This window comes from Trachinotus anak, unplaced genomic scaffold (genome assembly GCF_046630095.1).
Source record: "Trachinotus anak isolate AG129_WGS33_773 ecotype Australia unplaced genomic scaffold, CSIRO_AGI_Tana_v1 ptg000013l, whole genome shotgun sequence".
Classification (NCBI taxonomy): Eukaryota; Metazoa; Chordata; class Actinopteri; order Carangiformes; family Carangidae; genus Trachinotus; species Trachinotus anak.
In genome coordinates, this window is record NW_027273864.1 from 9,412,004 (window position 1) to 9,435,789 (window position 23,786).

Genomic DNA, 23,786 nt, shown 5'->3' on the forward strand with positions numbered 1-23,786 from the left:
CAATTATTATTATTTTCACAACTACATACAGGAATAGAGAGCAATGGGGAGAACCATACTCCATATTGCTGTCCCTTTACAGAGTTTGGCCGCTGGTTTAGTGTTATTAGTTAATCCGTGACACACTAATGTAACACTATCACTTCCTTTCCGTTTCCTCATTCAGTTTCTGTCACTCATTAGGAATTCCCAGTCAGGCTCCCAAATGGCAAAATGGGGGAAATCAGTCTGGAATCCTGCTTAATAATGAGTGAATAGTGCTGCCACTGTTATTTTGGAGGGCAGACTTTTCCTATATATATATATATGTGTGTGTATGTGTGTGTGTGTGTGTGTGTGTGTGTGTGTGTGTGTGTGTGTGTGTGTGTGTGTGTGCGCAACCCCAGCGGAGCGTGTAACATTAATGAGAGGGCCGGAGACAGGCCTTATCACCAGCCTTCCAGTCCTGGCCAGACCTTAATTAGCTTATAAATGCTTAGCGCAGACCTTACTGCAGGGCCAATCAAAGTTACACACACACACACATGCAGACAAAGGACATGTGAGCGCATACATTGCAAAAATACACAGAAAATCTACACAAATGATATACTGAAATCATGGCCAGTGTGAAAAGAATATTTTACCTGTGTGTGTGTGTGTGTGTGTGTGTGTGTGTGTGTGTGCGTGCATGCGTGCGTGCGTGCCTGCATGTGTGTGTGTGAGAGAGAGAGAGAGAGTTTTTGCCATGTGGTGGTATTTGGTCTGTACACATTCATTGTGTGTTTGTGTTTACATCCATGAATGAATGACTGAATGAAGAAAAAAAAAATGTTACAGGTATTCATTACAGCCTTTGTTTGCAAACGCACCTCTGTATATGAATTCACTCCCAGAAGGTTAGCGACATAGCCTATCAGTCAGCGTTACATTATGAGCCCCATTATTACATCTCAGACGGCAGATTTCCCTCTTTGGAAAAACCCAGATTTTCAGACCACCCCTGAATGTTCCCACAGTCTCTAACAAAGCCCACACTGCAGATAAGATGGCCCCAGCCCTCACACTGGAAGGCACTTATCTTCATACTCCCACTACTTTGTGACAAAACTGTGTGATTTCTTTTTCAAATAAAACCCCAAAAGTTGCCACTCTATCAGTTTTATCCCTTCCTTCTCTTTTTGTCTACATTTTCTCACGGTTGCAGAGTTTTTTTTTTATAGATGTGGTTCACACACAAACACACACACAGACACACACACTTGTAAGCTGGTGACATCAAGGTGTAAAAGCGGTCACTGTCTTTAACCCCTAGCCCCCATCCAGAAGTAAAAAAAAAAAGGCCCCACTGTTTGCTCCAGGTCAATGTTAGTGGAGAAAGTTTGGTTTCCCCTCCTCCTCTGCCCATCCCCCATCCTTTCCCCCATCCATCCACCAATCTCTCCATCCATGCTGGTGTCTGCTCCCGACCCAGAGGAAATCATATCCCTGAATCTCACACACATACAAACACACACACAAACACACACACACAAACAAATTCAACAGTGTCTGTCTGCCTCTGTGTCGTAAAACAGCACATTAAGTCAGAAGGGTTTTGGGGGGCTGGGTGGGGGGTGGGGTTCCTTTGAAGTTGGACAATGACCTCTAACTTGTTGCTTTCACCAACCCCCCTTCCTCTTTATTCATACACACACTTCCACTACATCCCACTCCTGAAAAACACCCCTGAAGGAAACACTTCCTGGATGTACTTTGTGTGCTTGTTTGTGTGTGTGTGTATGTGTGTGTTTGACCGACTCAGCAAGAAAAAGATTAATTTGTGATTGGGAAACAGTCATTGAGTTTTATGGGTTTTTTTATTTATTTTGCAGCTTGTTGATCTGGAAGAAGTTGTTTCTGCAGGCTGTCAGGGCACCGTGGAGATATTTGTTAGAGATTTTATTTTTTGGTGATTAAAATGATCCCTCGCGGCTCTGGCTCTGATGTAATCAGAGCAGACCGCAACCCCACACAGCTCTGCATGTGGCCGCGGACCCCCATCTACAAGCATACAGAGATAATAGGAAACAGATTCAGGCTTTTAATTAATCTGTAATACAGTTAGATACTCTGGTATCTGGCACACCAAGTTGCTATTCTCTTCAGCACACAAAGCGCACACACAAAACACACAATCATGCGTTCTCAGAGTTTCTCATTGAATCTGTCCCTAAGTCACTGGTGCAAAATCATAGTGGGACATGTGGCTCCAGCAGAGGAAATCAATGCTGCAAGAAACAAACACAACACACTGGTTGAACCCCCTGCAAGACAACTGCAAAACACAGTTTCCATGTTTGGCTACAATTCAATATATTGGAAGTACACTTGTCGCTTCTCTCACTGGAGCTGCTGGAGTGTTTTGTGACAGAGAAGCTTCCTCCATTTGTGAGCGATTATGTTCTCCCTCCCTCCCTCTCCATCTCCTCTTGTGTGTATACATGTGTGCGTCTGTGTATGTGCAGGTGTGCTGCCGTGTGGCAGGCGGGGGGTCTTGGGTAATGAAAGATGCTGAGGTGGAGCCACGGGGATGTGATTCTCTGCTTCTTGTCCTTTATTTATCTCAAATGCGCTCTGTATCTCTCTCCCCTCGCACTTCTCACGTATCCACTTATGATCACACCCAGGCCATTTCTCTTACGTGCACCTGCAGGCACAAACGTGCACATGTATCTCCACTCCGAGCACCTTATTCAACCCAAATCTGTCACATTTCACACTAAACAAAGATGCAACCACCTGGAGCTTTTTTTTTTTTTTCAGCTCAGACAGCTTCAAAGTGAAAAACAAAAACCTGAACCGACATTATCGCCATCCGACGCCCTGCTGTGACAAACATGTCCTCCACTGCTGCTTTTTGAAGCGTTGTCCTTCACTGTCACCATTTTTGCATCCTTCCTATTAACTATGTTTTGTTGGATTCAGCAGGTGCCACATAATAGGACATGTCATACTTAGGTATCTCCCTGTGCCAGATTTGATGTCTGCCTTGATATGACACATTAGCGACCACCTGCTTCCTCGACTTAATTGTTCACAATCTGTGCAGTGACAGAGTCCAGTTCTGGTCGCCGCATCTCTGTCATTCTAAAAATACCCCTGTTTCCACACAGTATTCCTGGCCTTTAGCCCTGTGTTCTGTACAGCTTGTTTCCATGTTGTCCTTTTCAGCCCACCTCAGGTAAGGTGAACATGGCAACATGCCAGTACAGTGCAGTTCAGATACTGTATGTGCTGATTGGTGCCCAAATGCACTGCAGCAAAGCGCCAGTATACAGTAAAGTGCTGATTGGTCAAACTAACATTATTCTCACATGTGCATTTTTTTTTGTGGTGGCACACTGTTTTATTTCTGCAACACTCCTGCCACCATCATCTAAAAAATTAAAGCTGTTTCTCAATTCTATACTATGGTCAAAGTGCAAATTATGTTCATATTTAACCATGAGGGTCCAGCAAACATGTGAGTGTGTCCACGTATGCAGACACTCAATGTAGTGACTATGACTTCCTGGAGTATATACACAGCCCTATATGGTGACACTTTCTCTAAATGAACTTCAAATTATCAAGGTCATTTCCGGACTGCTGTGGCGTCCACCCACCCCCACCCCCACCCCCGGCAATTCAGCTGTTTACTACACCAAAAAGAAAAATATGGACCACACTAAAACATACCTTTCCGTGACAGTGGCAGTAGTAGTAGCAGTTTTTCCTATGCTGAAAGTCTCTCTCTTGCATCTTGCTGCACTCTGAGTCTTCACCTTCCTCTGCTGAGGAAATATTGAATTATTCTTTTGAACTGACACTAAACATATCAAATGTGCAATATGGAGGAAAATATCTAAAAATGACACACAGTGATACACTCCATAGACACACTTCCACTACATCCCACTCCTGAAAAACACCCCTGTGACCCACACTCCAGTGACAATGTAGAATGTAGAAATGTAGAATCCTGCATTTTCACAGGGGAGACGTGGGAACTTGAGGAGTTGTTGAATTTATTTACTGACAAACTGCCTAAAGTGCACATACATCACACTACTACATTCCCAGCTGTACTGATAACTTCTAGCTCTCTCTCTCTGTCTTTCTCTCTCTCGCTCTCTCTCTCCCGCTATGCACACAACCTACATACCAAACTGCTGGACTGCAACTTTTATGTTACCCACCAGCTGACATATGCACCAATATCAATATATATAGCCATAAGCTACTATTGGCCCAGCCTTTAGCTGTGGCCTGTATGTGTTTTCACCAAAAAGGTGACAGAAATTGAGCTAAAATGAGGGCATGTGTACTAAAACACTCACATTTGCAAAAAAACATTGAATAAATGGTAGGGACAAAACAAAAAAACAAAAATAAGTATTTAATCTTATGTTTTCTTTTAGAGAAATAAAATGATTGGGAAAAACAATACACTGTGACAATTAGCATTGTACCTACTGCATAAAATGAGTGTAGTATGAAACTGGGACACAGCATAGCTGCTGAATACTCAACCAGCCTCATCTGTATATTTTTTTCTGCTTTGTGTGATATATCTCATGACTGTTCTGTCACACTTAAAACCGTCTAAATTCTTCCTTTGGTTCTTCCGGCTCTGTCAGTTGCTGCAGTTGTCGTCTTCAGTCACCATAAGCTCTATTCTTATGTTTGTAAGAAACATAATCAATCAAAATGTGTTTACACCAATTTGTGTTCAGTATGTTTCAGATCCTGTGTCTTTGCCATTAGTATTTGGACACTTACAGTTCGATGATGACAAAAACCGAACGCTTGGTGACACATGCTGTTTCATCAGCACCATGACGCAATCAGGCTCTTACCGTAGCTATGCCTGTGTTATACCCAGATAATGCATGAATCACTTCAACACACAGGCATAACCATACAGGCTCATTTCCAACACCACTAATCAGTGCTTCTGATGTAAGCTGCAGGTTTTTATTGCAGATATGAGGGCGACTCTTTGTCATAATTTTCTCATTTGAATGTGTCGGATGAAGCTATTTCTTGCTGGTGTCTTTCATTAAAGTAAAATTTATGCTATCAGATGTATTTGTGACAAAGTGGTTTGGGGTGCAAGAGCTCAAAGACAGGATCAGAAATATCTCACCTTGATGAGTATGAAGGTTTCAGTTATTTAGCCTCCAGTTCTTCATCAGCCCCTGCTTGCTCCATTTATTCTCCTCTACCTCAACCCAGCCCACATACATCCAAGTTCTTCCACTGAGAAGAGAGAAGTGGCAATCTTTAATCTGGCATTTGAAGGAAAAGCTTGTATTTTTAGGACAGAGCACAAATGCTTCAAATTTACATCCATTTTCTATTTCTGTAGAATAAACTGTGTGGAAGGGTTAGGGGTATACACACACTGACACATACATGCACACACTGAAATACACACACCCACTCCCTGGTTGCGTCCCTGACCTCTGAGGTTTGGCTGAACAGTAGACCACGGTGGGGCTCTAAGTGGGTGCAGGCAGACCAGATGTGGCTGTCTAACCCCGCAGACCTAACAAGTGGCTGCTTGGCCAGTAGCCTCACCGCCACTCAGCTGGTTAGCGTTCTGCCGAGAAAGCCAGCGGACACGGTAGCGAGCCACCAGTAGGGTGCTGACTCTAAACAGAGGCTGAGTGAGGTTTGCACTGAGGTTTAGACAGGGGCTGTGTGGGCCATCTCAAAGCTTCATGTTAACTAGGTTTATTGAAGCCATATCCTCACGTCTCTGTTGGTCTGTGTGCTGCCTATTAGGATTTAATGTGGCTTTGGGTCAGTGGTGGAACCAGGCAAGTTTGGCTTTATGCTGTTGCTGCTTATGATTAACAGCATCGAATGGTAATGTATTCATTAATGTTTTGCAAGAAAATAGTCACTTTTTTTCCAGCAGAGGAGCATAATGAATCACTGGTGGAGTTTTTGGGCATAATAAATTCCTAATAAATTTGAAGTCCCACTATGCTTTTCTGTCCAAAGCACTCATTGTTTTCCTTACTTTTATCTAGCATGAAATAGCAACAAAAAAATCTCTTCATGGAAGTTCTCCCACTCCTTGGCATTTATTCACAAAAAAAGAACATCAATTTTTTATAGTCTCTGTGATTATTCATGCAGCAGCACAACAAAAAGGAACTGAAATGTAAGAGTGGATAAAGTCTCCAATTTTTTCCTGGTGTAATGAAACTTAGTAATATCATATTACTGTAGTATTAGAGTCCTGAGGGTAGTGGAAAGTAAAGGAATGCTATTTTTTTAAGCATGTATCAAATAATGAGCCATATCATAATTTTTTCAGTTTGATTTGAGTTTACCTGTTAATGCCTATTAACCATCTGTCAGCACTTTAAACTCATAGTTTTCCTCTTGTGGAAGGTTAGTACTGTGCTGCATGGCGCAGCCTCCTCACTGCCAAGTTAGCCAGGACTTTTCAAGTTGACGATCACAGTTTGCAAGCCGACACAGGATCTCTAAAGTTTACCCAGCCTGCCGACCACGAGGGTGATGAATTTCACTCTTCTGCTCTAAAACAGTCATTTACAGCTGAGAATTCTGGGAGTGCAAAGAGCCCGATGGTGGTGGTGTTGCTGTACTGACTTTGTTGGATTTTTTTTGTTAATTAGTTGATTTCTAATCTTTGAGCTGACTGTCTCTTCTTCTTTATGCAGCTGTCTGCCACCCCCCCTTCCCCGAAGTCATTCTTTGTCAGCTCCTCTCAGAAAAACTTTGCTGACCACACTGAAGTCACAACAGACCAAACCATGAACAACAGGAATAAACTCCCATCAACAGATTACAGACTTGAGCGTGGCTTCGTTTCCAGAAATATGTAATAAATTGCACATGGGTACTAAATGCGTCCCAGATGCAAGGGGGTTCATGTGTTGTTCAGGACGTGCTGTCTGCACCCCAAGATCTGTGCTGTGTCATCAAAAATTGTGCTCTCTCATATCCGCTTCCCAACATGAGAGACATTTTTATACCCCATTGTTTATGTCTACACATCTATCTATTCATTTTCCAATAAGATCCAGGGAAGCTTGTGATTATCTCCGCTACATCCCTCTGACTCCTCCAGTGAATTGATCAGATATTGTTTGATTAAATGAAAGTCTGTCCCAAAAGGATCAGTTGAAATACTCGGATTCTTGATTTTTATGTGTAATCAATAGAGTTCACAGTGGTGAAGCAGCGCACTGAGGAGGGATCAGCGGAGGATCAAATGGGCAAGCAGGGTCAGCCACTGCAGCTAAATTCAAACTAGGCTTGATCAATAGAGCTCAATTCCAGGTTTTCTCCTGTGTCAAGGGGTCAGCTTCGAGGCTGGATGCCTGCTATTGGCCATATTGACTGAAGACTCAGGGTGACTGAGGCCCGGTTATACCACAGAGTATCAGAGCGAAGTTCAGCCATGAATTGCTGCAAAATAGCCTTTGCTAGAAACCTGACATAAGGACTGCTACTGAACCACTGTAGCTGGCGGCAAACTACTGACACACTAGCTAGCCAGGAACTAGCATTAGGCTACACTTTACAGTCTGCCATTTCCATGTCCAAGAGAGCAAGCATGTACCCACACACTACTTTCTGCTAACAAACCCACAATGCAATACTTCAGATTAATAGATGAAAAAATTACGCATGTCAATAATATGGCAAAATAATGATAGCAATGTACTGCTCACTGTAGAGTAAACTATTAAGTGTCTTATATAGAAAGAATGAATGAATGAGCCCAGGGAGTGATTTCGGACCTGCAAATTAACTTGGTTGTTTATTGGGCAACAAAAGAGGTTATTCCAGAGGTGTGGTTATACTGACTTCAGTCTTATGTCTACAAACTATATTTATTTTGTGAAGCAGTTCATACTCCAGCAGAGTAGTTTATAAAAGTGCATGCTAATGAGCTACATTAGCTTATTCTAGATTGGACCAGCTCTTCATTCTTTGCTCTCAGAGTTAATCACTGTCAAGACATTTGGTTATTAACGGTGTGGAAATTTAGCAAAGTTGAACTCAATGCAAAAGATAGGCTCAAATTTACCTCACTCCCATATGCGAATCTACTGGTTGCCATGATTGAATTTAATTTATTTAGCCAAAAAAAAAATGTGATGTTTAAAAATCTTGTGTCAGATGGGTAAGACCACTAGGGAATACAGCTAAACAGGATACACCTCATATGGCATTGGAAGGTTTGCCTACAATGGGATTTGGACCAGCAATTAGACAAATCCATAGGCCAGATCCAAAGAATGCATGAATGTATTGGCATGTAGCTTGGCAGCAGATGGATGGGCTTGGTGATAGCATCCCTCCCTGTCATGTGTTTTTTTTTTTCTTCTTCTTCATTGTGTATCTCTCTCAGGCATTGTTTCACATGCCCTCCTGCTTTTCACACTCCCTTTTATGTGTCCCTCTCTTGCTTGCTCTATCACCCATTGATGTTGCTTTTATGATCTGTTTTTATGATCTGTCTGTCTTTTGTCTTTCTCTCTCTGCTAACCTCTTGCTGTGCTGCAGGGAAGGAATAGCAGACTGGATGTGATTCATTCCGACGCCAGCCTCAGTCTTGTGGCTGGCACAGTCTTGGCATGCAGATACACACACTCACTGACACACACACACACACACACACACACACACACACACAAACACACACACACACACACACACACAGAGCAGCCTTTCCTGTCCAGAGTTTACTCTACTGGCTGGTACGCTGCCCTAGATACAAGAGAGGAGCCAGAACAGGCACCAAACATACTTGAGCTGCCGTGCTGCGATGTGATTAGACATGGTGGATATCAACAGTGTTTATTCACAGATTAGTATGTCACTCTCTCTTGTGCTACCCTTAGCTCTCTGTTGTGCTACCCTTGCATGAATTTCACACATATTGGTCGCTTGTAAAAACAGTGATGTGATTTTTTTGTATAGTTGTGTGTGTGTGTGTGTGTGTGTGTGTGAGCAATGTGTGTGTTTAATTGTGAGGAAATGTGTCATATATGTGCTTTTTTGGCACATGTACTGTATGTCCAGTGCATTACTGTGCAAGGGGTTATACAATTCCAAAATGTTGGTAGTCAGTACCAATAATAATGAAATTCCATGATTCTCAACACCAAATTCAGTATCACAGCGAAAAACAGAGGCTGCTGCACACAGAGTGTAGGTTGCTAACACACAAACACTCCTCCATATAGCGTGGAAGCAGTAGTTGACCAACATGTTTTGACTAACATGATGACAGACCCATGGTGTGAAAATATTCATTTAAAAAGTCAGCATGATATTTTAACAGACTGAGCGGTGATGGCGTTATGAGCACCAATCTCATGTTATGAGCTGTCGCTGTGTTAGCCAAAACAAGCTAACATTAACCTTTGTGAATGTTGAGTGTGGAGCTTTGCCAGCTGTTGCAATTCACAAACAATAACAAGAACATGTGAGGACATGAACATTTAGACGACGACATGTTGTTAATGTAAAGTTAACAGCTGAAAGTCACTCACCCTGAATTCTCTGTACAGATCTGGATGCCTGTTTTTTAGCTGCCTGTGAAGTTCGAGGCGTGCCCTCCTTTCATTTGTGCTCTGTGGGGTAAGTTGCAGCAGACCTGTTGCAGACCTGTTGCAACACCTGTACTTGCTGTTGCTATTCCACTCTTGTAGGGTTATACTGCCCTTGTCAGTCTTGGAAGAATCACATCTACAATAGCTACGACATCTTCGGTATCAGTACTATAGAAAAATAAGTACTGTCAAATTTTCATAATTTTGGCAATGACTAGACTGTGAAGTGTGTTTCTATCTGGGTATAATGTATGTTTCTGTGCAGGCGCTGCCAGCAACACATGTGGAGCCTGGCAACAATGATTAGCTGTTCCACGCTTCAGGGAGCAGCTGGAAGATTTTTCTTTTCTTTTCTTTTTTTTTTTTTTTTTGGAGACATAGATTCAAATCAATGATTTAAAGTGTGTTTGGATCAGTCATTCTTAAGCATGTGTGAATAAGAAAACTGATGCTGATGATTATTTATTTGTCATCTTTTTAAGTGAAACCAGCTTTTGGCTGCTACTTTTCTTCTCATCTCCTGTGGTCCTCAGCATGTTCGTGCCTCACATACACTGGAATTTGATGAAAAAAAAAGTTATATCATCGCTATTGTGTGTTTGATAGTTTGATCATAAGAGTGAGTGGCGTGGTTATGGCCACTGATGCTTGTGCTGCTAATTCAGAGCCACCCACACATAAATAGAGCTGAAAGAGCAACAAAACACCACCAATAGGTAAATGCAGCGTGTTTTAGTGTATGCAGTCGGCATTTAGATAAGCGCCAGCTCTCTGTGGATGTGTGTGTGTCTGTTTGTGTACATTATGTGCTCTTATTTCATGTGTATATGTGTCTCCTCAGTGAGTGTCCTTGTTCTCCTGTCTGAATGCTTGGCAGCCTTTCATATTCCTCGTTGCTCTTCCAGTCAGTCTGCGCCTGATGAACAGTGGCTTCATTGATACTCCGGTCGTCTTTTCCTTTGCTCCTGAGTTGGACAGTTTTAACCAATCCCACACTGACCTTACTGTTCCAAAAACCTGTGTGTGTCTGTGTGTGTCTGTGTCTGTGTGTGTCTGTGTGTGTGTGTGTGTGTGTCTGTGTGTGTGTGTGTGTGTGTCTGTGTGTCTGTGTGTGTGTATAATATAATTATGCATACAATTGCACGCATTCTTTCTCAAATATATGTTTGTGTGTGAATTCTATGAACCAGGACTGTTTGTATGTTTTCTATGTGTTCGTGTGTGTGTGTGTATGCAGTGCATATGTGAATGTGTGAGACGCAGGCTGTGATGTCATATGTGGGTCGGCAGAAGGACATTATTGTGTCTGGAGCACCATGGGGGGGGGGGTGTAAGAGGTCTGTTTTCAGCCTCACTATGCCCCAACCAGGCTACACAGAGGCCCGTCTGTGGCCTGGAGAACCCGAGGAGCGCCAGGAGCCCACGGGGCAAATAAATACGCTGTGAAAAGTGTGTTAAGAGAGGTGTGAAAGAAATCAGAGGGCGAGACACTGGGTTTTGTGTGGAACTGTTCCCTCCCCCTCACCTCCACAGTACACATGCTCTCTCTTTTCTCTCTCTCACACACACACTTTTCCTTTCACACACACCTCACATGGAGGTTCACAGTTCAAATAAACAGCAGCTCATGCAGCGGGCCGGGTCTGGTGTAAACAGCAGCGGGCCGGGGTGATTTAGTTTCTCCCAGGGCACTGCTCCCTTTCACTGCTTCCTAATGGGCCGTGCTTTAAATAGGGAACGTAGGGGACTTCGCAGTAAGTGGGAGAATCAAGTGGGTAATGAAAAAGCTAGAGACAGATAGATTAGACCTCAATCTGACTACATTTGGTTTGATATAGCATTCAAAACAAGCCCAACAGTGCATTTTAAAAGGCATGAGAAGTGATGGATTGAAGGTCTCTCTTTGCTCTGAGATGTGTTCGCATGGAAAGTTTGACCTCAGTTTGATAAAAGTTCTTTAATGGGATTTGTGTGTGGATCATTCAGTATGACTCATTCCTCCTCCTGTGCCTTCTCTACAGCCTTGGCTGCTCTTGTGTGTGTGTGTGTGTGCCTACAGTCTCAGCTCTTAGATGCAATCAGTCAATAAAGCCCCAAGTTCACCGTTTTTATTGACAAGTGATGAAACACAACACAAGCCTGTCACGTCTTGGAAATGGTAGTGTCTCCTCCAACCACTGGCTTTCAGGACCCTTTGTGGAGAGGGCTGCAGAGGGCTTATTGATACGGACATTGTGTGGTACGTGTGTGTGTGTGTGTGTGTGTGTGTGTGTGTGTGTGAGAGAGAGAGAGATCTGCTCATCATCCATCCGCTGTTGTTAGGGTAAACACGGTAACAAGAGGAAATAGAGGGAAACTGAACAGCCTAAACCTGACTGTGAGGAATCATTTCAAGACGAAACACTGCTTTTGAATCAAACTGACCTTTGAAGAAGCTCTGTGGTTTCATGAGTCTAATAGCTTAAGTGACTCAGTTTTTGTTTTTTTTTTGTTTTTTTTTTTGTTTGTTTTTTTTGCTTAGTCTGAAATTGGATGTGAGTTTTATCTCCTTATTTCATCCCATCAGATTCCTCTGTTCATTATTTAGACTAGCACGTGACCTCAGCCAGAGATTATCTCTTTCTTTCTCGCACAACTCATTTACATCTTTTCTCCAGTACGCTGCTGTATATAAATGCAATCACCCCATGAGATATATATCTACTGAAACACTATTGGGGTTACCGGGGGTAATTTGACGTGGAGGGTGGGAAGGCTCTGTCCACTCCCATCCTCCCAGTTCCACACAGTATTGAATTTGTTTGAGTATGACTGTCTTTTATATGTGACTCCTTTACCTGTAAAGGCCCTAAAAACTGTCTTTTTCAGTCAGCTTGTTACAATTCAGTGACGGGATCCTACAGGAACACAAGATAGAACAGTTTTTTTTTGTTTGGTTGTTTGGCTGTTTTTTTTTCACATGAATGTTTGAAGTGCAGGGTCCAGTTGGGAAAATGTGATAACAGATAAAAGTGTGTAACATTTACATCACAGTTTGACGACAGTTGTGGGGTTGTTTGTTCATGCTGCCAGGCTGGTGTCAATCAAATCGGATCAAACCACACCCACACAATCATTTTTACACTTAAACTTTAATTGTTTCTTGTGTATTCATGAATATTTAATGTAATAGAGAAATACTTAATGTTTGATATTTTAACCATCAGAACATTATAGGTGTGTAAACAAAATGAACACATTATTTCCCCATATTTTCCAATAGGCTCTGTAACCACATTTTCTCCATCCCTTGCACTAATTCATTTAACAGACTCTTTGTGACTGTACAGTGTATGTACAGTGTGTGTCTGTGGTCGTAAATCAGTCTGTATGAGTGCATTGAGGCAAAATTGTCCTTCAAGTTTCAGTTACTAATTAAATGCTCTTCATAAAAAGACTAAAAAGCTTTGAACAATGCCAGTGCTGCTCCTCCCACCACAAACATGTTGCTGCTCGTAGCCAGTCTGTAAATAAAGTATAAATGGAGGTATATTCCCACTTGACTATCATGACTCATCTTCAAGTATTTTTCTTGCCATTAATTATTTTGCCCCAAAACCACACACATAAACACTGGCTGGTTTCATGATGGGAAAACTCAGATGTCCGGTTAGCGTGTTAAAAGAACAGCTTTTTTTCCGTCCATCTCAAAGCACAGGGCCTTGTTCGTGTACATTTTTCCAGTTTGTTCCACAATGGATCAAGTGCCCTTGGCCAAGCTCTATTTGATGGACTGGTCCTGTCTGTCGCTGCTCTACCCACAAGTCCTCTAAAGCTAAATATTTAAACCTGGCATAGCTGAGTGTTGGGGGTTTATTTAACTAAAAGTTTGAGCTTAAACCATTACAGGAGGTCTCTGAAGAAGGTGGAGTGTACACATCTTGGCTAAGAATATATATTTTCAAAAACAGAGAGTATTTTTGGATCACTAGGACAAAGACTTTTTGCAGTCTCCTTATTCTCCACCTTTGGTCCCTTGTTTCTCTCCTCATACCTGCCAGAACAAATGTTTCCTTCTACTTTATTTTTATCACATGGTATCTCTGGATTTAAAGGGATAAGTTTTGCTATCGCTAAGCCAACGTTAGCATTAAAAGCTGTTTACTTACCAGTCTTGACAAGAGCTTCAGCCATCGTTGTGTTTACAAGACATGAGTTGTAATGGGCCATCTGAGCAGTGTTACTCCCTCAGGACAGACTGGGTGCTGCAGTGGCTCAATATCAGACAGTGACAAAACAGGCCAACCAGACTGGAACTAGCACTAGATTAGCATGCTAACATGATAGAAATATAAGCAAAACAAGATCCACGGAAAGGGATGAAGTTTGATGCTCAGCCGGCAATGTTTCTTCTGGACTGTTAAGCAGCTGTTAATGCTAACGTTAGCTATGTAGCAACAGCAAAAGTGACAAATAGCTCCTTTAAAATTCATGGAACTATCAAAAACCCAAAGAGCATCACATCTGCTCCAGAGGCTTATTCCAAAAACGTGGTGCTTTGGTTGCACTTTCTCACCCCAGCTGGATATATTGGTTTTACCTGGCTCCTTTTAAAAAGACCACTGCATCCAAACCCCCAAACTCCACATAAAGGCTTTTGTGTTGAGTTTGCTTTATGCGGCCTTTTGAAAAATAAGTGGTAAGATCGTATATCAAGACTGTGGCTGCCACCCCACAATTGTGGTCCAACTAATGAGCATGCTAATATTCATTATTAATGATGGAACATCTGGTCAGTCGGCATGTGACTGTGGCCACAGGCGAGCCCTGCAAGGTGATTGGTTACAGAGAAGAGCACCAGAAATAAAACGTCAGAGGAGGTTCAGTTGATGGAGCGATGTAGTGAATGAAATAAAAACCTACACTGTAAAGAGAGTGAGAGAGTCAGTCAGCAAATCAGTATTGACACCCACACCACTCATCTGGGTCATGATGACAAGGTGAGGAAGAGGAACATTAGTGGAGGCTGAATTAGAGAGTTGAGTCAGAGAAATGGCTGCAGGGTGCTGAATGTGGGAGATTAAGAGGTGGGTGGTTCATTCATGCAACCACGAGATCATGCTACATCAGAGCTGTGGCTTTATGTGTTGCTGGGAGAGAAACGAGAGATTTGTGCGTGTTACTTCACAACACTTTTTAAGACATTACTTTTCTGCACAAATGGGAGGGTTGAGCACTCAGAAAGCAGATATCCTCTCCCAAATGTCTCTATATATTTCTAAGGCACAGACACAGGAATAATAATAATGTCAAAACTCATGTTTCATTGTATCATGTTTGCCATTCCTCATATCCCACTACGTGCACTACAGTATTTCTTTACTTCCTACAACTGTTCCTCCCTTTAACTTTAATTTCAAACCAGTGCATGACCTAGTTATGTTTTGAATCACAATCCACAGTACGGCTGAGAAAAGCTCACTGACAAACCACCGTTGTTGGGCACAGCACGCTGGAAACTGAGCTGTGTCATCCTGGAGAGTGCTGTCTACAGGGGAGGTGGATGGTCTGATGGATAGACAGAGGCTGAGGACTTGGAGTGTGTTTTTCCTCTGTGCTGAAGAGCCCTTGTGTAAGTGGGCCAGGAGGGGCAAAAAATAGCTCCAGTCCCCTTGAGAAGTCACTCCACAAGGTCACCTCCTTGCCCTGGGCCTTTATGTGTGAAAAGTCTGTGTCCATACTCTTTCTTTCTTCTTAATGGCTTACCCAGGCCTGTGTATCAGCAAGAGTAGAGTTTGCGTGCTAACGAACCCCCGAGCTAATTAGAATTTCAGCCAAGCTGGCTACTCTCCTCATTTCGATGCCATTTCCCTCCCTTTGGACAAATACAATTTCACCCCTCAACCCGTGCAGAATTAATCCAGTTAATGTTCAACACGGGATGAATAATGGCCACTTATCTGCTGGGAACATGGGTACAGAGGGGTGCTTGGGCGGAGGACCCATAGTGAGCCCCCAGTCTCATGTCTCACTAAATCTGCTTTCTGGGCAGAGTAGCTGGGCCAAAGTACTGACGGGTCATAGTAGAAGGGAGGTCAGTGTGCTTTCAGACTGCCATGCTCTCACTGAATGTCAGGCGTCTCCATCAACACAGTGACCAGTGCTGGGTTAGGAAAACCACTGAACCTTTATACTAACTGGCAGCCCTCTCCTTTTTAACTGGATGCAGGTGTTCACATGAATCATTTCACCTCTAATGCAGCGTAAAGAAAGTTATCCAACAGCAGGTAAGCAAAAAACAGTCGAGGTAGAAAGGACTCCAAACTTGAAAGTATTGTCTGAGGTTGTTGACAACTTTCAGTGTTCTGAGTTCAACACCCTGATAACTTGATTTGATGGTCTGTGTCCTGGCACAAAATCCAGCAATACAAAAATTACTAAGTTCTGCTCCAGGTTTTCTTTTAGGCTGAGTTGTGCTTCAGACCAACTGGGTCAAACAAAGTGTCACTAGACCATATCTAAAGGCAGTAGTGTTAATAACTATAATAACTATGATAATAACTATGATATAATATAACTATGATAATAACTAGTTCTGACTGGCCACTTTCAAAGGCAGAGTGAAATGCCCTGCAGTAATAGAGACGGGCTGAGATGCAATTAATCATTCAAACGGGGATAACTGCACACACTTCTCTTAGTCTCTCCTCATAGACTTTCATACTGTTGCACTCTGTTATACACATGGTGGCAGAAATAGTTTCAATCCTGCTCTCTTTCCAAGCTCCATAAAGTGTGTGTTTTTTAAAACAAGAAACTGTCGAACACAGCCGCCACAATTCCAGTGCCGGAAAGGTGTGAAGGGGACAGGTTTCAGATGCTGTTAATGCATATTAATAGCATGTTAAGGGGATATGGTGGAGATTGTTCATAGTGAAGGCAACAACAAGGAAGTTGAAGAAAGTCTCTGCAGTCTTCTCCTTTTCAGGAACACACATCCAGCAAAGCAGTTTCCACTGCAAACCTTTGCTTCCCACAATGGCTGCTCTCTCACAGGGAATGGATGCAAACACATAAGTTTCACAGCAGGAGTCTCTTTATTGCAATGTGAACGATGCTACATGATGTAACTCCGGTACATGCGCTGCATACCATCACTGTATATCACAAAGTGAATAAAAGAATGTAAACAGAGTGGAATTAAAATTAACACATGATATGTCCTGATCATAAGTGATTCATGTCTTTTGGTATTTAGGATGGTTTTATCAACTCAACCTGATCTATATATGAAAACCTACACCTCAAATATCCACAGCAGAACCTCTGCTCATGCCAAGCATATATCCAGCTTTGAGCACTTTTCTCTAAGGCATACTGGCACCTTGGTTCAAGGGGCAACAATGCATTTCAGTAGCCAGGTGGCAGATCAGACTTTGGGCAGGGTAAACACTCAGGAAAGTTGGGGTAAACCTTCTGTGGCACTGGGAAGAAAAGCTATATGGGAGAGGAAGTTAGTTCTCTCGCTCCCTCCCAACATGTCTTGGCTATCAGCTGTTGGGGTGAGTCCCAGCTGCCTCGTGTGTTGACTCTAGAGTGATAGCCATCAGCATTTGCCACATGAAAGGAGAGGAGACTGGTGTTCCTAAAAAAGCAGATGAGAAATAAAGATGGGGAGGCCATGTTGGAGTGTTGGCTACATTTCAAATCGAGATAAAGGCATTGATTTATCAGGAGTGTTTTTTCTGGCCATATCAGACAGTATATAAATTAGTTCCTTCCCTAGTAAGACATGAAAAATGTTCTTGTAGGATAAGATCCTTTCTTGCATATTTCAGATAGGCTCCCGGCCCCAGGGGAACATGTATTTACAATATCGCTCATCCTGTGCTTTGATAGTGACAAAGGCCTCAATATGCTTATGCATGGTTAGGAAGGGAGTAAACCTGTTTGGCTCACTGTCTAAAATTACCAAGTAGATGCTCTCTCTGCATGCCAGGAGTCCATGAAGGCAGTGCTATCTGTGGTATGTCCCCCAAGCTGGCCTCTATGCTTTCATTCAGTCCTCTAATGGCATTTAAAGCAGTTCACTGCAGGTCGAAGAACAGTTTATTGGGGAAAAGGGAATGACTTATTGGAGGGGATGGCTGGCCCCAAACCAGCGGACCCACACTGTGGTTGCTTCAAGCACAGGACACTGTCACTTAGGGCTCCCTGTAAAATTTAGTGTAAAGGCCATAAGTACAGCCTAAGCTGAAACTGATATTCTTGTGCTTGTAAAGGGGATGCGATTATATGCTCTTATGTATGAGACTAAGATGTAGCGAGAGTCGCCACGTGTGAGAGGAGAATCCAGGCTGAAAGACAGCTTTCACTAAAAAGAAAAGCAGAGCTTTAGTCTGACTCCTGGGAAGCCAGAGGTACAGTTCCTGAAAGGAGGAAACAGAAATGAAGCCCAGCCCTTTAAAACCTGTTGAGGTCGTTCAGACTTGCTGGCTGTTTTCAGCAGCAGTGGCAAAAAATTATTTATTGCGCAGACGTTAATTTCAAAGGAGGCATTTTTAAAATTTTCCTTTCCACATTTTTTTTTTTTTTTTTTCAACTTATGTTTAGCTAACAGGCAGCAGCGGGGTACTTTGGGTAAAATATACACAAATCTTGATTTAATTACTCACTAACTCACTTCTGTGCTGTCCATCCTCACAGTTGCCTTTTGTAATCTTCCATAAATCTGTTCTGCTTTGATTGCCAGCAAACTTTTGTGTGTTTTTCCTTTTTCGTGACACATTTTGGCATTAGACAAATAAGCAAATGAGAGGCAGCAGTGGGATGATGTTAAACACTCCTACCACTCACTGAGGGATGATCGAGGAAGGAGAGATGGCATTATGGAGTTCATAGCCAAGCTAGTGTTTGAGAGATTAAGACGGAACCAAAATAGCTGAGATGGTGGCAATCTGTTGGCCAACAACTGTGCTGTTTATATTGCTGCTAATCAATCAGTTCCCTGCTTTAATTTCCTTGTGGTTGGGTGTATTTTGGTCAGCAGCCTTTGTATAACACTTGTCAAATCAGAAGTGACAAAATGCTTCCCATGGCTCAAACTAGAGGAGAGACAAAAGCATTTTCTGTTTGTTGTAACATCATAAATAATATGAAATAATAAACACATATGGTTGTAAATGATTATAATCTACTTTGTTTTCTGTCACTGGATCTTTGGCATAAGTGAACTGGGGAGAATAGGCCACTGGAGTTTTAAGATCCTGCTAATTTGGCTACACATTTGTTTTTGATTCAGTGGATATTCATTGGTCTGTAAGCCTTTTCTCCTTTCTCCAATAATGTCTGCTTCTTATGTTAAACAGCACTGTTTTGTTTACAGGGGCTCACCTCCCCATTTCCCCATGCAGGTCAGCACCCTGCAGCTCCTCTCTCCCTGTTCCCCCCCTCACACTCCTCTTTCCAATGGCCGGTTGATTCTGGGAAGTGGTTTAATTCACATGCAAATCCCACCAGAGCACCAGTCATTCACGCTGCTAATTACACCAATGTTGGGACGCTGACTTGCTGACATCATACCAGGACATTAGCATGCCTGTGTGTGTGTGTGTGTGTGTGTGTGTGTGTGTGTGTGTGTGTGTGTGTGTGTGTGTGTGTGTGTGTGTGTGTGTGTGTGTGTGTGTCAAGCCAACCAGAGAAGGCCAGGAGACAGGAAGTCAATGACTGTTCCTTCAAACAAAAGCTTTTCACTGTATAGAGGTGAAAGAGGCCAAAGTCTCCCCTCAGAAAAATACATTCAAAATCCAAAACAAAACTTAATGATTTGTAAACAACAAATTATATATAGGTGATTTGTTGTGAGTGTACTCAAACATGCAAAATCACAGTTATGGTTCTTTAACAATCAGTAATAGTCCTGTTATCATATGCCAGTTGAAATCAATTTACTAAATAGACCATAATATTAGTTAAATTGATGTTTTCAGATAATTGCACACTTTTTTTAATGATCACACTATGTTTGCATGTTGATGTAGCCCAAAGACGTGCAAAGAATGTAGCCATGGTTTTCATTTCAGTTCATAATTGGCCTCAGATACAGTAAAATAAATTAATAAAATCTTTCTCTTCTTCCTTTTAAGTTTATTCAAGGGCTTTGAACACATCTCATGCTCTTCCACCGCAGGTTGAATGTTGTTGAGCTATTTTCCTCTAAAACCGTTTTTGTAGTTTGTCGAAAGAAACGATTATTTTGTGATTGAACATATAAAACATAAATAGCCCACATATGTAGGTTTATGAGGTAGAAAATAATATAATGTGTTTCTAGATTAAATAATTAAATAAAATACTTTATCTCGAAATATTTGACCGTGGTGCTTTTATGTTGAAAGTCCAAACCGGAAATGGCTGTGTTATTCACGCTCGCTTGACACCGGTTGAGGATTAAAGCTGTTAGTCAGTGGGTCGGTCAGCAGCGAGCGGCGCATCTCCAGCTCTCCGTGCTTTTACGCACCGATAGTCCGCACGGATCTTCACGTAGACTCGGCTGCAGCGTTTAACGTAACCACCACAGGAGCTCTTCGTCTTGTTCGCTGGGATTGAAAATATTTCGGTGGAACCCGTGCCCCTGCTTGGATCTGTGACTTACTGCAAATGGGGATCTGCTTTTACGCACTTTAAGTTGGCTCCTCTTAGGCTCGCTCCTCGATTGCAGAACTCCCGAGTGCGTTAGCGGGGAACAGGGGGCTGACAAAGGGCTTTTAAACGGGGGAGATAAAGAGAAGCGGAGCCAGGGTGAGAGCGGGGTGTTTTCGTGGCAAAGCTGTGGCGCTGGAGTTGTGCGACATATTCTGCGATGAGGAAGACGTATTTTAAAACTTGCTCCGCCACAACAAGCACCGAGGTCGGGGCTATGGTTTCAGCCCCCAGCCGCTGCTTGTAAGAAGGTAAGCAGCAGATTATTGATCGTGTTTATTTTGTTCTGGAGCTGTTTGCATAGCGCGACGGACGACCTGTGTTGGGGCTTTACATGCGTAATGGGAACGGGAATGTGTCACAGATGTATCCACTTATGAAATCGTTTTCGTTTCTGACTTCTTTACGCACACGTTTCAAAGAGAAAGTGAAGTGATCTCAGAACTAAATTTTATAGCCACCGGCCCAGTTTGAAGTCACCGACCTTTTTAAGGAAAGTTTCGCCTTCTTCGGGGATTTTTGCAGTAGGCTTGAATCGACACTTTCCTCACCTAGATGCTATTCTGATGGATAATAGCGACGGATCGGACTTGCACTGTGACTCTCCCTCCACGGACGTGTTCTCACTGGTTTCTATCCCCCACCCCACCCCCTGTAGCGCAATGGTCAGGCTACTGTGCGCTTTCCAGCCAGAAAGTCTTTGTTGTGCAGCCGCAGCTGTGCCATATGGATTGTAGATTGCTTTGTAAATAAACAGACAGGACAAGGCCTCTGTAAAATATTTCAAATGTTTATTTTTTTCCTCCGGATCAGTTTGTTTCAGGACGTGTCTCTAGTCATGTTCTGTTATGTTGTAATTATCTGAGCTATCTCAGTTAATTAAAGGCTCTAATTATTTCCTGTATCTTACTGCAAACTGCTTTGGAAACAAGACAACAACATAATCGCATCTACATGGCAGTTGTTTTAAGGACATTACAAGACTCTATACAGGCCAATTGACCCGTTAAGATGGCTGCATTTTGGCAGTGTAAAGGGTAACTGATTAGCACATGAATGTGGTGGGAGGGGGTTAATGTGGCTCCAGCAGCTGGCTGCAGTATCACTGGTCTCCTCAGGTTTGAGAGCAGCCCAAACATTAGCTGAGCTGACAGGAGCCAAAATGCCAAACCAACATTGTTTCTGACATCCACAACTGCCTCTGGAAAAGTTTCAGTACCTTATTGGTTTCTACATTTTCCCACTGACACTTTCAAAGAAAAGTCAACATATTATTTCTGCAAAATTCCTAGAAAGACAGATGGCAGATGTTTCCTCCTAAAAAGTATCATACACCAAGAGACTAAAATCCAATCACTAAATGTTCTTGGTTATCAAATTAGATGACAGGTTGTGTCTGAACATGGTCCCATGGTCTGCACTGAGGTTTGGAACCCCGTCCCTCCACGACTCCCCCAGTTCCCCTCCAGAGCAGTCTCACTTTAGTGAACAAGTCAACACTGGATAAATAAGTAATTTGATCCAGTCTCAAGTACAGTGGAGCTGTAGCTGAAAAGAGTCCCAGTCTGATGTTACATAAATATCTCGCTCTCCCTTTTGCTGTCCTGTACAATTCCTCGGAGAGAGGGGAGAGAAAGGGGGAAGTTATGATACTCACAACTTTTTCAATTACAGTTTAAAACGTACTGCGACTGTTTAGCCATGTTGTTTTTGTGCTCATGAGTACAAAATTGTGTTATGTATCTGCAATCACCTGTTAATATAAGTTGTACAGATTATATAGTTGAAATTTTCTTGGATAGCTTCTGTTCAGTGAGCTTTTGTCTCTCAATTAATTTGGCATTGCAACTTTTTTTTATATAGATTTCTCTTTCTTTAATATTGGCATTTAACAAGGTTTTAGTGCATTTGCTAAGTTAAATTACTTCTCTACTATACTGGACAACAAAGCCGTTTTTAACCAAACTAAAACAGCATTTAAAAATAGCATTTAACAGCTACATCTTCAATGGACTTAAGGTGCACTATTAAAGGGGCATTCCAGCGATTTTGTACTGTACCTGACCTTTAGTCCCTCGTGTTGGTTGCACTCAAGAAACACTGAAGCCTAATTTCCCCATAATGCAGTTGATTAGCATCTATCATTACATCCCCTAATGACATCATCAGGATTATTTTTTTTTACAGGCTTTGAAAAGCTCCACCCCGAGCCATAAAAGACATCACACAACTGTTTTCATAGACTGAGTAGCAATCCTTGTGACAAGCAAAGTGAACTTTATGTGTGAAATTAGTTGGGTGCCACTTCAAAAACTTGTTGGAGCAATCATTGTTGAACGATAAGCAAAGAGTTGTTGAATTTTGTTGTAAGGTAAAATGCCAAGGTGCATATATGTTTCTGTCACTGATGGTAGAAGATTGCGTGTAGTGGACCAGAGACTAGTTGAAAAGAGGGCAGGACTTTGGCTCTCAATAATTTGTTATGACAGGTGGATGCAGGCCTAATCTGTCCTCGGGAACACGTTGCATCTGGTTCTTACTAATTGGCCACTAATGGAGAACGTCTTTGTCGAACCTGATTCTTGTCAGGAACACCTCCAGTCATGTTTAACCGTGATTAACTCCTAATGGCTGTGAAGTCAACGTGCAGCCCACTGTAAGTATTAAAGACTGTGTATAATCGTGTATTAATAATTTGTGAAAGCAGCGCTGTTTTGTCAAAGCACTCTAAAATTCCAACAACAGCCTCAAAACACTAAACGGAAATGTTGTATTCACCAAACAAAAGGCCGTTAAATAGAAAGAGTCTGTGTTGCGCCCCCCCCCCCCCCCCCCCCCCCACACACACACACACTTCTTCCAGAGAAAACAAAAGCAGAAGCAGGAAAAAAGAAGACAGGACTTGGCTGTAGTGTGCACCCAGCTGTTCTCTCGTCTGTGCTCTCCTCTCTCGACATGCAACCTCAGCTTTTGTGCAGAGCTGCCATTTAAAAAGATGGGATTTTAATCTGACCATCTAGAGTGATGCGGTGGAAAGGCTGCAGTGGTTTTGGGAGCTGCTCAGGAATGAAAGTGGAACGAGGCTTCTGCTTCAAACCCTACAGCTGAATCAGATGGCTTTCTCAGACTTAGGTTGAATAGAGTCTCCTAATCATAGCCCAAGAGTTGGGGGTAGCTCTAGCTCTATTTTTTGTCTTGCAAAGATGAGTCAACTTTTGCTTTGTTTTAAAGCACTTTTACTAATAAAATGGTATAGCTCCTCTTCAAGCTTTAATGCAGCTTATTTTTCCAAATTTGAGACCATGCAGACTGGAGGTGCTGCAGCGTTGATCTAAAGTGATTGAACCAAGTCTATGCAACTGTCAGAGGGGCTTATAACATCCTAGTTACGCATTAAAAACACCCGTTACCTGGGTTACAAAGATAATCTGGAAGACCAGGGTGATGATAATTAACCCGACATGGTGAATCATTGTCCACTGACATCATGGTCACAGG

The 23,786-nt window shown here is 42.4% G+C and overlaps 1 protein-coding gene and 1 long non-coding RNA gene across 6 annotated transcripts in view; one reads left to right on the plus strand and one right to left on the minus strand.

The window, feature by feature from the left end:
- The window catches only part of prickle2b (prickle homolog 2b), a 92,201-nt gene that overhangs the window by 51,585 nt on the left and 16,830 nt on the right, over positions 1 to 23,786 (plus strand). The window contains exon 1 of one of the 4 annotated variants that reach the window (XM_071494016.1): positions 20,026 to 20,539. The exons of the other annotated variants lie outside the window; for them this stretch is intronic. The gene's annotated coding sequence lies outside the window, so the exon portion shown is untranslated. Of the gene's footprint in view, positions 1 to 20,025; positions 20,540 to 23,786 lie in introns of those variants that run through there. 4 annotated transcript variants of the gene reach the window in all.
- On the minus strand, positions 1,820 to 9,752 carry LOC139630497 (uncharacterized). Of its 2 annotated transcripts, none has more exons than XR_011693166.1 (4): positions 9,549 to 9,752; positions 5,150 to 5,262; positions 3,700 to 3,791; positions 1,820 to 2,022 (listed from the first exon to the last, which is right to left on the minus strand). It is a non-coding gene; the product is annotated as an uncharacterized lncRNA (long non-coding RNA). The 2 variants fall into 2 exon arrangements; XR_011693165.1 differs by having other exon boundaries at positions 3,700 to 3,794; positions 9,549 to 9,751.